Raw genomic sequence first — 15375 nt, forward strand, 5'->3', positions numbered from 1 at the left:
CTCTACAGTTTGTAAGTCAGAGTGGAAGGGAACTGATAAAGTTCCAGGGGGTGGATATGAGTACATAGATGTTATACTGGAAGGTGATGACAGAGCTACTGAATGCCTGATCATTGACATTGGCTTTCAGAGTCATTTTGAAATTACAAGAACCATTCTATCATATGATGGACTATTAAGATATCTCCCTGTGGTTTATGAGGGCAACCTTGCTAAACTTGAACAAATATTGGAAATAATGGTAGAAGCCGCAAAGCTTTCATTGAAGCAGAATTCAATTCCAGTCAGCACACATGTACATGGAAAGGCTTACAACACACGAAGTACGTGGCACTCATTACTAATTCAAGAAAATGAACATGGCTAATTACTTCCGAATATCTTTGAGGAAAACAAAGGCATAAAAACAGGGACAGTTTCCTGTTTCTCAGCAGAGGTAAAAGGATACGACATTAAAGGCCAGCAAACAGCCACAAACATCCATCACAGCCACTGCCAGGAGGGAACCAGATGTCAAAGAACAAGAAGCATTGTAATCAAGGCTATTATTAGCATAACACGGTGTTAGAATCCTACTTGATTTAGAACTCTTTAAAAACTCCAGTCAGCACTTTAGTTGTATTTATTAGTTAGTTCAATAGCTGATAGGTGTCAGTAGAGGTAGTTATCGACTCCCCTCATGCTGGAGGAGGAAGCTCGAATTAGTTAGAATAAGGATTCTATATATAGCTGAAACAGCAATGTAACAAGGGTTGGAAAATTTTATAACAGAGGACTGTTTTGGCTTATGTAAAGACAGAATTCAGTAATATAAGTTGGCTGTTTTTCTTCTCAGGATTCATGAGGGATTTCCATGTTTAGAATGTGTGATTTTATTCTTTCCTTAATGTCTTTTTTACAGTTGCATAGGTGTACAATCACTCAGAATTCACTGATTGTGCTCTGACTTCCTGTGTGCACTTATGAGCTGTGGTTCCATATGTGTGTTGTGTTCTGAACATCTAAATGCTAAGTGCCCTGACTTCTATGTAAAGGCAGTATCATTATTTACTGAGTTATTGTTGACTCCATAGGCCCAATGGAAACTTGTTTAATGTTTTTCTCAGCAGAGGTAAAAGGATACGACATTAAAGGCCAGCAAACAGCCACAAACATCCATCACAGCCACTGCCAGGAGGGAACCAGATGTCAAAGAACAAGAAGCATTGTAATCAAGGCTATTATTAGCATAACACGGTGTTAGAATCCTACTTGATTTAGAACTCTTTAAAAACTCCAGTCAGCACTTTAGTTGTATTTATTAGTTAGTTCAATAGCTGATAGGTGTCAGTAGAGGTAGTTATCGACTCCCCTCATGCTGGAGGAGGAAGCTCGAATTAGTTAGAATAAGGATTCTATATATAGCTGAAACAGCAATGTAACAAGGGTTGGAAAATTTTATAACAGAGGACTGTTTTGGCTTATGTAAAGACAGAATTCAGTAATATAAGTTGGCTGTTTTTCTTCTCAGGATTCATGAGGGATTTCCATGTTTAGAATGTGTGATTTTATTCTTTCCTTAATGTCTTTTTTACAGTTGCATAGGTGTACAATCACTCAGAATTCACTGATTGTGCTCTGACTTCCTGTGTGCACTTATGAGCTGTGGTTCCATATGTGTGTTGTGTTCTGAACATCTAAATGCTAAGTGCCCTGACTTCTATGTAAAGGCAGTATCATTATTTACTGAGTTATTGTTGACTCCATAGGCCCAATGGAAACTTGTTTAATGTTTTTCCAGCATTCATATTTGTCAATGTTATTCCACAAGAGTTAGCCATCTTATTATTAGTCAAAATCAATAACCTTTTGAGAGAGCCCTCTCAGGCTAGAGAGGCTAAGCCTTAGTCTAAAGATTGGTTTGAAATAGTTACTTGAAGTCTTCCTGGTCAGCAGCCTTCCGAGGCCTGATTTTGAGATAACATTTTGGTGCGTCTGCCGGGAGTCTGAAGATTATTCATTCCCGAAATAAAGAGACTGAACTTCTGAAGGTAGCAGGAGCTCAGACATCATTTTGAGGCTGCAAATCTACCTTGGCGACTCCATTGTTGAAGAATTCAAAATTCATACATTCATGGTGATTCCACTGGAGTTATGAAGGACCCAGATGCTACCATTCTTATCTCAAGGTATGCATGCATAGATTTTTCAGGAATTCATGGTTTCCCAAATCATTTTCCCAAGGATGCATATTTTCTAAGGAATGGTCCAAAATTCAATGGAGAAGATTTGAGTTTAACTTTGAAGCATATATCAGATTTTTGTGATTTTACAGAGCTTCTTAGAGTTAAACATGAGGATGTTTGCATTATGTTGTTCTATGACTCACTTCAAGGGAAATGTAAACGGTGGATTGAAAGCTTTCCTGCCAAATCCATCAAGTCATTTGAAGACTTTTGGCTTATGTTTTTGGAGGAATGGATAGATAGATCAGATGTGGTGGCAAAATCTCCTTCAATTCAAGGTTTCAAACAATGGAATAATGATCATAGTAATGGAGAAACAAATGAAAATTTTGCTTTGTCCTTATCCTCGTATCTAAAATCATTTGAGTGTAAGGCAGAGGATAAGATGAAATTTTTGGATGAAGTTGCTGAGGACATTGAGAAAGACATTGAAGGTTTAGAAGGTCAAATTCAAGCATATAGTCCTCATAATCATGATCATTATTTTCAGAAGCTTTCTATGGCTGAACACAAGGAGAGAGTGTTGCTTCCTTTCTCTTTCACGATTGAGGAACTGTACACTATTGTTGAAGATCAGTTGGCACAATCAGAAAGTTACGAGAACCATCAAGCTGATCATGTATTCTGGGATCCTATAGCTGAATATATCGAAGAGTTTTACTCTCCAGTGTTTCAGTTTTTATATGAAGATTAGAGGCAATTTCAGTGGCAGTGGTCACCACAATATTATTGTGGCTCTGAACTCCGATGCAGTCAAAGAAATCAAATATCAGATAAGACAAATGATTGGCTACATTGGAAATTTCACATTGATTGAGCTGAAAAAAGTTTGAATTGGTAGGGTAGGTAGGTAGGAAAGTGCAAATAAGCTCAAGGTTGACTGAGCATTTTTTTTCAGTAGTGGTAGTTTTCTTTTTCCCACAGTGATCATCAAGCTTAAGCCGGCGGTGAAGGCCCCAGAAGCTGGAAAGGGATGTTTGTCAAGCAAATTTCTGTTTGTCATAAATGGATAAAGCACTGGAGCTACAACTTCTTAGTGTACTACAGGAGCACACTATCCCAAGTGGAGCCACTGTTATCACTTAAGAATTCTAATTTCAAAACCGCTCACATTAGTTTGATGCACATAAATCCTTCTTTATCAGATTCGCAGCGCAACCTGTTTTAGGTGATTTCGTAGCGCATAATTCATATTGCGCTACGAAATTGGGGATTTGTTCGAATCCATAGCCATTCTTTCACAGCTGTCATATCCATCAAAATCCATCAACAGTTGTCAGCCTATACACCTCGTCTATCATATCCGACCGCTTATCTTCATCATTAGGTCGATTAGGTGTCTTGGTACTGGCACATGTTGCAGTTGTATTTTACTCAGCGGTTTTGGTCGATTCAATCTGGGCGTGCTAGTAGTTACTGGGAGAGCAAAGCGATAATACAGGGCAAACATGACAGAGAGCACGGGGTTTCAGCTGGGAACTGTTTGAGCTTTAAATCTCTCTGTTATTTCCTCTGTTTCTATAGTCATCTGCAACAAGGCGCTCATTAGCACTCTCGGATTTCGCTTTGTCACGAAATGGATGCGTTGAGGAATGGGAACTATGTGGAAATGAAAGGAAGTAATAGTAAGAAAAGCAAAGGGCAGGTTATGCATATGGGTATGGAACATACATATCCTCCTCAACACTTTGCAGTGGCTACCGAAGACCAATATATTGCCAAGGGCTTGAAACAGGCTGGTGGAAGCAATTCTAAACAGGCAAAAAATTGGAATCGTTTTAAAGCTAAAGACAGTGAAAACCACAGGTTTGTGAATAATCATGATTATCCATCTACTGTCCTTGTTGCTGAGCTCACTGATCGTGAGCTACTCAAAGGGAATCATGATATTGTCGAAGACCCTTATGTTTCGTTATCCCAAGAGCGATCGTCGTTGCAGAGTGGGAGTTCAAATATCCCACGGAATCGATGAAAGCTAAGCTCTCCAGGGAGTTGGGATTGTCGGAGGAGCAGATTTGGAAGAAATATCTGAATGTAGTCAAGAGACGACTTCTTCTCGTTGTCATTTATCTGGTTCATTTGCGGGGCCTTCTTCATCATCTGTGCAAGTGGGACTTGAAAAATCAGAATTGCGAAAGGAAACATGCAAGATGAATTCAGATGATGAATAGAAGTCCATCATGAACCTATGTAGTCATTAAATTCTAAAATTGATGGTTTCTTGATGCTACAAGATGGACCTGCCGGTTATTCTAATTCTCCCATACCTGAAGCAGTGCGTGCTGTATCATCTTGTGAATTAAATGAACTTACGGAGTCTGTTATAACAAGAAATAGTTGCTCTGTTGGAAGCCCAAAAGAAGTCTCTAACGCTGTTAATGTGTCAATGTCTGGGGCTTTTGGTGGCCTTGAATCTTTTGGCTTCGAGCACGGAGGGTCAACATCTGCTGCAAAAGACATGGTCTCATCCTCAGCATTTTACACGTGTCTTCTGTTGGACTCAACTGATATGGTTGGCATGTCACATAATCTATGTGCCCCAGTTTTTGTGGATTCATTGCGTCCAATTTCTCCAGGTTCTTCAGATATGATGTTGAATAGCCTTGTCAGGGTAGGGGATGGAATTTGTTCAACAGAAATGCCCTCTTCTGTTCTGAATAGCGGTATATGTGAGGGTGCAGGATGTGTTCAAGAGGCCTCTGAGTTTCAGCACAACGATGAGATGTTGCAATACTGTAAACCTGTTATTCATGATTTAAAGATCGACCGTCAGGATGGTAGATCTGGTCCTGATATGTTGAATTTGACATTTGATGAGAAAGCAGTCAATTTGAAGGTGGAAGCTTTGAGTGTGCAGGCAGAAAGTCCAATTTCTGAGTGTTTGTTCTATGAACCCCCTCGTCTGCCTAGCTTGGATTTTCCATTTATTAACTGTGATCTTATAAATTCATGTAGCCATCTTCAGCAGGCATACAACCCTCTTGGTGTTCGGCAAATGATAATGTCATCAGTTAACTGTTCTACTCCTTACTCTATATGGGGTTCTTATGACAAAAGCCCAGAATCTTTCTTAAAGAGTGCAGCCAAGAGCTTCAGAAATACACCTTCCATATTAAGGAAACGGCGACGAGAGTCTTCAACTCCTGTGCAGGGTGGGCAACATGACAAGGAGGAGGCCAGTGCAGTAGACCATGACAGTTTTCTGTCACATGGTTCATTAGATGAAAAGGAGAATTCATTGAAGGATACCTCCAGTGCAGATTTTCAGATTTCCTTTCCTGAAGATGGAGTTTCTTTGCTGTCAAGCAAAAAACCAATTATTGCATCCCCACCATATTGTTTAAAAGCAAAAAGTACAGTGCCTGGAAAATCCAAGGAGAAACAGTTATTGTATGCTTTTGAAGGTACAAACTATACAGAAGTTAAAAATGGGTGTAGTGTGGATATTGGTGTTGTAGGTAATCATCAATCTGACATTGGACGAAGTGGCAAAGATGAAATACATAAGGCGAGCATCCAATCGAGTTTTGAGAATGTGCAAACAGGCAGGATTCTTGTTGAGCAAAATATGAATAGTCCATTGTTTTGTACAAGTGGAAATAATTCATATCAAATTTGCAGCATGAGTTACTCTCCTTTAACTCCAAAAACACTTTTTGGTAGAAGATCAGAGACACCTGCAAAACGAACAGACCACAAATGTGAAATGCAGGAAGGAATCATTTCATAGCTGCCAGCCCTGTTTTTGGTTGCAATCAAGAGGTCGAGAGACTATTGCATGAATCTTAATAAAGGTTTCCATCAAAGCTGTGACATATTCAACAGTAAACAACTTCTGTTAAGATACTGCTGAAAGGCACTTGGCAAGATTCAGTACTGGTGAGCGAATTGCAATTGATAAAATGTGGGAGTGACTTTGGCAATAATGTGTCAGGGAAGCTATCTAAGACGGGTTTTGTGGCTGAGCTTGAAGAAGCGACCTTAGTGCAATTTTGATAAGAGTGCAGTTGGTATTTAACCTGAAATTCATTTGGTTTAGTGGCCTGCACAATCCTTATTAAATGCACCAGTATTTCTGATATAAAATGGGTTAGGCTTAGCAATTAGTATGGTGCAACTTTCAACTGATGAAGTGCCCCAGGTATTTTCAATAAATTGTTCACATCAATAATCTGGAATTGGTTTGCTCAAGTCAATTGTGAAGCATTTGAGGTCTATTGGATACAACTCTGCAGTTTGTAAGTCAGAGTGGAAGGGAACTGATAAAGTTCCAGGGGGTGAATATGAGTACATAGATGTTATACTGGAAGGTGATGACAGAGCCACTGAACGCCTGATCATTGACATTGACTTTCAGAGTCATTTTGAAATTACAAGACCCATTCTATCATATGATGGACTATTAAGATATCTCCCTGTGGTTTATGAGGGAAACCTTGCTAAACTTGAACAAATATTGGAAATAATGGTAGAAGCCGAAAAGCTTTCATTGAAGCAGAATTCAATGCCAGTCAGCACACATGTACATGGAAAGGCTTACAACACACGAAGTACGTGGCACTCATTACTAATTCAAGAAAATGAACATGGCTAATTACTTCCGAATATCTTTGAGGAAAACAAAGGCATAAAAACAGGGACAGTTTCCTGTTTCTCAGCAGAGGTAAAAAGATACGACATTAAAGGCCAGCAAGTAGCCACAAACATCCATCACAGCCACCGCCAGGAGGGAACCAGATGTCAAAGAACAAGAAGCATTGTAATCAAGGCTATTATTAGCATAACACGGTGTTAGAATCCTACTTGATTTAGAACTCTTTAAAAACTCCAGTCAGCACTTTAGTTGTATTTATTAGTTAGTTCAATAGCTGATAGGTGTCAGTAGAGGTAGTTATCGACTCCCCTCATGCTGGAGGAGGAAGCTCGAATTAGTTAGAATAAGGATTCTATATATAGCTGAAACAGCAATGTAACAAGGGTTGGAAAATTTTATAACAGAGGACTGTTTTGGCTTATGTAAAGACAGAATTCAGTAATATAAGTTGGTTGTTTTTCTTCTCAGGATTCATGAGGGATTTCCATGTTTAGAATGTGTGATTTTATTCTTTCCTTAATGTCTTTTTTACAGTTGCATAGGTGTAAAATCACTCAGAATTCACTGATTGTGCTCTGGCTTCCTGTGTGCACTTATGAGCTGTGGTTCCATATGTGTGTTGTGTTCTGAACATCTAAATGCTAAGTGCCCTGACTTCTATATAAAGGCAGTATCATTATTTACTGAGTTATTGTTGACTCCATAGGCCCAATGGAAACTTGTTTAATGTTTTTCCAGCATTCATATTTGTCAATGTTATTCCACAAGAGTTAGCCATCTTATTATTAGTCAAAATCAATAACCTTTTGAGAGAGCGCTCTCAGGCTAGGTAGGCTAAGCCTTAGTCTAAATATTGGTTTGAAATAGTTACTTGAAGTCTTCCTGGTCAGCAGCCTTCCAGGGCCTGATTTTGAGATAACACAGTCCATGGTATTGGACGCGATGGTTTTCAATCCATGGTATTGGACGCAATGGTTTTCGATCCATGGTATTGGATGCTTCGACATGTATAAATATGTATTGCAACATTGAAGGGAATATAATGAAAAATCAAGCTGGTAGTCCTAGTTTTGGGATCCAAGGGAAAATCTCTGTGTATATGTGTTTTATGCTCTCAGATTGTTTATTTTCTATGTGTTTTAGCATTCATATGCAGGTAAAAATTGTACGGAGTTAAAACCTACATTTGGTATCCGAGCAGATTTGGCTTCAAGGGGACGCCTTTGTTCCTGAGGGGTTTCACTCAGGCCTGTGGTAGACCCTGTTTAGTGAGAGATCTGCGAGATCAATTCTGGTGGTGAAAGAAGATGGCGAGCAGTGGAAAGATAGAGATCAAGAAATTTAACGGTCAAAGTTTTGAGTTGTGGAAACTCAAGATGGAGGATCTGTTGCTGGATAAAGACAAGTGGATCGCGGTAGATCCAGGTACTAAACCAACGGGAGTGTCCGATGAAGAATGGAAGAAGTTGGATCAAAAGGCAAAGAGCACAATATGATTGTGTGTCTCAGATTCAGTATTACTGAATGTATCAGGGGAAGCTACAGTGAAGGCTTTGTGGGACAAGTTAGGGACTTTGTACCAATCTAAGTCTCTGGTGAATAAACTATTCCTGCGGAAAAAGGTGCATAACCTGAGGATGAAAGATGGAGACTCGGTGACAGAGCCTCTGAATGCATTTAATACTATGGTAAGTCAGTTAGCATCTGTTGATATTAAAATTTTAGATGAAGATAAGTGCATCAGTTTGTTTTGTTCTCTACCAGATTCGTGCAATAGTCTGGTTATTGCAATAGGTAGCAATGCAACTGCCTTGCATTTTGATGAAATAGTCTTATCCTTGCTGACGGAGGAGATGAGATGAAAAATATGGAGAGCCAAAATGGTGATGCCTTGTCTGTATGAGGATGGTCCCAGAACAGGGAAAAAAAAAAAAAAAGTCATCGAGTGGGAGATCTAAATCTAGAAGGAGATCTAAATCTCCAGGAAAACCTATAAAGGTGGTGCGTTGGAAATGCGGAAAGGAAGGCCACTTCAAAAGAGACTGTAAAACTAAAGCTCCTGACAAAGGAAAGGGATCTGATGAGGCTCCTTTTTCAGAGGCAAAAACCACCTCAGATGAAGGTGGGGATGTGTACTTGGCTTCTTCAAGTACACATGTAAATCATGAGGCATGGTTGATTGACTTAGGTGCATCCTTTCACTTCACTCCCCATAGAGAGTGGTTCTGTGAGTATGAGAAATATGATGGTGGTGATGTCTTCTTGTTGGATGACAGGAAGGCTAGAATCCTTCGTCGTGGAAAAGTAAAGTTGAAGTTGCAAGGTGGAAGGGTTAGAATGCTTCCAGGTGTTCTACATATTCCTGCATTAGCCACAAATCTGATTTCTGTAAGAAAGCTAGATGATGCAGGTGTAAAAATAGTGTTCGAGAAGGATACTTGCAAAATGGTTCGGGGAGCATTGGTATTGATGTGGGGATTTTGGATTGGAACTCTATACAAGCTGCAAGGTAGTACTGTTATTGATGGGTGCAATAGTTCTGTGGTTCTTGAAAGTGGAGAAGAAAATCTAGTGGTCTCTGGAGAGAAGACCATGTTGTGGCATCAAAGGCTTGGACATATTGGAGAAAAGGACCTTCGGATACTTCATGGTAAAGGTATGGTAGAAGGTATGACTAATAGCTCTCTGTATTTTGATTTCTGTGGAAATTGTGTATATGGGAAGCAAAATCGGGTGAGTTTCCCCTCTGGTAGTAAGAGGGAGAAACAGATATTAGAACTTGTGCACAGTGATTTGTTTGGACCTGTGAAGGTTCCATCATTGGGTAAGTCCGTGTACTATGTATCATTTATATATGACTTCTCAAGGAATAGATGGATATATTTCCTTAAGAAGAAATCTGAATTCTTTGACAAGTTTAAAGAATTTAAGGCTCTAGTGGAAAACCAGACAGAGAAGAAGATAAAGATATTGAGAACAGATAATGGTGGAGAGTTTTGTAGTAAGAAATTTGAAGAATTTTGTAAGAAATGTGGTATAGCACGACAGAAGACTACTCCATATACACCTCAGCAAAATGGAGTTGCAGAAAGAATGAATAAGACGTTGATGGAAACGGCAAGAAGCATGCTCAGTGGTGTCGGGTTAGGACAAGAATTCTGGGTAGAGGTGGTAGATACTACATGTTACCTGGTCAACAGGTCACCTTCATCAGCATTGGAGGATAAGACTCCACAAGAGGTACGGACTGGTAAGAAACCCTCTCTTTCACATCTGAGGGTATTTGGATGTGAGGCATATGTACATGTTCGAAAGGAGAAAAGAGCAAAGTTGGATAGTAAATTTGAAGTCCAACGAAAGGAACCTGAGAAGATAGAGTTTGAGCTAAAGGAGGAAGAATCAAACTCTACAGCCGAGGAGGAATCAGAAGATGAAGAGCCACAAATTCCAACTGTGAGGAGATCAGCTCGAGAAAGAAGGTAGCCTGAAAGGTATATTCGATCTGCTTTTTGTTCAAATTTTACTTTATCTATTACTGACGATGATCCCAAAGCTGTGAAGCAAGCAGTAGAGATGGAAAACTCTCAAAAGAGGCCATGGTTGATGAAATGGCATTTTTGCACAAAAATGAGGCTTGGGATCTAGTGGAGTTGCCGGCTGGAAGGAAACCCATTGGCAGCAAATGGGTGTTCAAAAAGAAGACAAATGCAGAAGGAAAAGTGGAGAAATACAAAGCTCGGTTGGTAGCAAAAGGTTATACCCAGGTGCCAGGAGTTGACTTTGGTGATATTTTTTCTCCTGTTGCCAAGGTAACTTCTATTAGATTATTTTTATCTGTTGTTGCTGCTTTTGATTTTGAGGTAGAACAGATGGATGTGAAGACAACATTTCTTCATGGGGATCTGGAAGAGGAAATCTACATGAAGCAACCTGGAGGCTTTGCAACGAAGGGTAAGAAAGAACTAGTATGCAAGTTAAAGAAGTTTCCGTATGGGTTAAAACAGTCACCAAGGATGTGGTATCAGAATTTGATACATTTATACGGGGACTTGGCTTCACCATAAGCAAAGTAGATCACTGTGTGTATTTTAAATTAATTGGTGACCATGTTATTTATCTAGTCTTGTATGTGGATGATATGTTGCTGGTTGGAAATGACAAAGAAATTATCTAGGATTTGAAGACCCAATTGTCCTCCAAATTCGACATGAAAGATCTTGGTGCTACAAACTATATTTTGGGCACGGAAATTAAAATAGATGAGGCAAAGAGGAAGCTATGGCTAAACCAGAGGAAGTATGTTGAGACAATACTGCAGAGGTTTAATATGCAGGATAGTAAACTGGTGAAGGTTCCTATTCCTATAGGTGTGAGGTTATCTACTGAACAATGTCCCAAGACACAAGAAGACGAAGAGGACATGTCCAGTGTTCCATATGCAAGTGTAGTTGGTAGCTTGATGTATGCAATGGTCTATACTAGACCAGATATTGCACATGCAGTGGGAGTATTGAGCAGGTTTATGTCAAAACCAAGAAAGGAGCATTGGACAGTAGTGAACCGGGCTTTTAGGTATTTGCGTGGCACTAGTGATTATGGTTTGTGCTACCAAGGAAGACCAGGATTGGACAGAGTGTTGGATATTCGTGGCTTTGTTGATGCAGATTGGGCTAGAGATCTGGATCAGAGAAGATCTACAAGTGGGTATGTGTTTAACCTATTTGGAGGTGCAGTCAGTTGGATGAGTAAGAAACAATCTGTAGTGGCACTATTAGCTATAGAGGAAAAATACATGGCAGCCACTCATGCAAGAAAGGAAGCAGTTTGGTTGTAGTGATTGTGCTCAAGTATGGGGTTAGTACAGGAAGCTATAAGGATACACTATGATAGCCAAAGTGCAATTTTCTTGGAAAAGAACCCCACATATCATTCAAAGACAAAGCACATTGATGTTCAGTATCACTTTGTGAGGGATATGATAGAAGACAAAAAGGTGTTACTGGTAAAGGTGAACACTTTGAAGAATACTGTAGATTCATTGACAAAATCTATGAGCTCTAAGAAGTTCTCTTGGTGTAGAGAGACAATGGGCATTGCAGGGCTCGGAAAATGACTAAGCACTCTTGTGGCCCCCTGTGGAAAGAAAAAAACAAGTGGGAGAATGTTGGGTTGTGTTATATTGTTTCCACGTAGTTAACAGGGGCTTTGAAGGGCACCCGTAACCCCACTTGGACCCTATTTTAGGTTGGTCGGACCCACCTATGGTCTTGTGCATGATTTTCGCACATGTTTTTTGGACACGATGGTTTTCGGTCCATGGTATTGGATGCTTCAACATGTATAAATATGTATTGTAACATTGAAAGGAATATAATGAAAAATCAAGCTGGTAGTCTCGGTTTTGGGATCCAGGGGAGAATCTTTGTTTATATGTGTTTTATGCTCTCACGTTGTTTATATTCTATGTGTTTTAGTATTAGTATGCAGGTAATTTCTGTACGGAGTTAAAACCTACAGATATTTCCGCATTAGAAGTCCTCTAGAGCTGCCCCTCTCTAAGGAAGTCCTTGCTATCAGCCATCAATGGCATTGAACCGGCTGACTCGGATTTGATCACTTTTGACCTAGACAGTCATGTACTGAGATTGCGCCACCAAATTGCCTTCCTTATTCAGGTCATCATCAATTCTAAAACTATTCACCGCATGGTCATTGATGAAGGTGCTTCTACTTGCATTATTTTTGTTGCTTGTTAGAAGGCTATTAGTTCTCCGTCTCTGAGCTAGTCTCCCATGACCTTGGAAGCTTTTGATGGGAGAGAGTCTCGTCCTTATGGTATACTCTAGCGCTTGCCTATTACTCTGGAGGGGAAGATGGTCAAAGTGGAGGTCGAAGTTTTCTATGCCAATTTAACTTACAACCTTCTTTTAGGACGAAGCTGGACATATGCCATGTGATTCGTGGCTTCATATCTATTTCGTGTTATTCGTTTACCTCATCAAGGGAAAATTGTCCTAGAAGACCAGTTGTCCTTCACCTCTTCCTCCTTCGATGGCAACGTTCCTTTCGTGGAGAATACCTCAATTCCATGTGAGAGTGTGGGAGCTGGACTCTTTAAAGATCCTGCCCTTATGGGTGTTTTTTCACTCCCACCTCCCAACATCACTCCCATTAATATGATTTCTATTCACACTGATCCTTGGGTTCTTCCTCTTGTTGATCAGATAGAATCCAGGGGCGATGAGATGTCGTTGAGTCCTGTCGAGCTCAACTACGTTGAAATTGTTTCCGTAACAGCTTCATCCACTGAACCTGCTCCTTCGAGCAAAGCTCAAGACTTGTACATTAAATCCGCTTGGCTTGGAGATGTTACTTCTTCAAACCCTTTAAAGGAAATTTTTCCTTCTAATGAAGGGATTATTGAGACTATGTCTTTTGAGGAACCCCCTTGGTCTGATCATCACCATCATTCCTCGTTTCTCCCTACCCATCGGGAAATGCTTACTTGTCTCGAGCAGTTTGCTCCTTGTCTCCCCTCCCAACCCCTTCAGACACCCATCCAAATTCATCAAGTGTCTTCTGAAGGGAATATGGGGAACATTATACAAACTCAACCAATTGAAATCTCTGTTAAACCAGGGATTGTCAAGCACATTCATGTTCGAGTAACTTGTACTCCGGAGGAGATTCAACTTTATACTAATATTTTTCTCGAATTTCATGATGTGTTCACTTGGTCTTACGAAGAGATGCCCGACATCGATCCTAGCATCATGGTGCATGAAATACCTACATATCCAGGTGCCAAACTTGTTCGATAGCATCTACACCCCGTGCAGCCCTAAAAGGCTGTAGTTATTAAAGTGAAAGTCGAAAATCTTCTTAAGGTTGGCTTCATTTACCCTATCCCGCTCACAGATTAGGTTTCTAATATTGTCCCTGTGACTAAAAAACAGGGCACTATTAGGATCTATGTTGATTATCGCAACATTAATCATGCCTATCCCAAGGACAACTACCCTACACCTTTCATTGACCAGCTCATTGATGAGTGTGCCATGAGTGAGATATATTCATTCATGAATAGCTTTTCTGGTTATAACCAAATTAATGTATCGCTTGCGAATCAACACAAAACCACCTTTATCTGTCCGTGGGGCACTTTCGCTTATAAAAAACTCCCATTTGGTTTAAAAAATGCTGGTGCTACCTTCCAATGTGCAATGTCTTACACATTTCATGATATTTGACACATTGTGCAACCTTACCTAGATGACCTTTTCACTCATTCAGCGAAACGCCAAGACCATTCAAACCACCTTCAGGAAATCTTTCTTCACTATTGACACTATTGTATCTGTCTTAATCCACATAAGTGTGTCTTCTGCGTGGAATTCGACAGACTTCTTGAGTTCATCGTCTCCCGAGAGGGTATCCGTCTGGATCCCCTTAAATTCAAAGCCATCCTGAATCTCCCTCCCCCTGCTTCTTTGCATCATTTGAAGAGTTTGCAGGGTAAAGAAAATTTTCTACGACGATTCATTCTGAATTATGCTGAAGTGGCCAAAGGCTATACGCGGTTATTAAAGTGGGATATCCCTTTTCTTTGGGATACCACTACACAAAAGTTATTCGAGCATCTTAAGGCCCTCCTTGTTTTTGCTTCGTTGTTACGTCCACCTGATTATTACCATGACTACACTCTTTATTTAGCCGTTGCTGATACCACCATCGCCATGGTTCTAGTCCAATACGATGACGATGGTACTGAGCATGTCATTTACTATCTCAGCCGCAATTTACTTGATACGGAAACTCGATATGCCTACGTCGGGAAGTTGGCATTGGCTGCCATTTGCGCTATCCAATGTTTCCGCCACTATATATTATTGCACACCACGATGGTGATTTCTGATTGCAATGCAATGATGTACATCTTGTCATGTCAGTTACTGGGGGGCAAATACTCAAAGTGGATTTTCATCCTTCAAGAGTTCGACTTGGAGCACTACAACGAAGTCTAAGAAGTCCCTCATCTTCGCTGAGTTCCTTTGCTCCCTACCATCTGTTACCACGCCCTATCGGTTAGAGGACCATACTCCAGATGAATTTTTGTTCTTGATTAGTACCCTCAGTCCTTGGTACGGGGATATTATTGTCTATCTTCAAACATCCCCTTTTCATCCAGATTTGTCCAAGGATGCTCGGCGATAGATTCACCATCATTCTCAACCTTATCGAATTATTGGGGACACCCTGTACCGTCTCGGTGCCGACTCTGTGCTCCGCCGATGTTTAACATTCGAGGAAGCCAAACGAGTTCTAAATGACTACCATTCTGGCGCCTGTGGTGGTCATATGTACGAGTATGTTACTGCTAAGAAGATCCTCCATGCTGGTTATTTTTAGCTATCTATTTTTAAGGACTGCATCCTTGTCATCCACTCTTGTCATGAGTGCCAAATCTACCAATTGAAGATGTACACACCTCCTGCTCTTTTGCACCCTGTCATTACCGTTGACCCTTTTACCAAATGGGGCATTGATTATATGACT

This window comes from Pinus tabuliformis, chromosome J (assembly GCF_031772625.1).
Source record: "Pinus tabuliformis cultivar Carrire ecotype Pingquan chromosome J, CPIR1, whole genome shotgun sequence".
In the NCBI taxonomy this organism is placed as follows: domain Eukaryota; kingdom Viridiplantae; phylum Streptophyta; class Pinopsida; order Pinales; family Pinaceae; genus Pinus; species Pinus tabuliformis.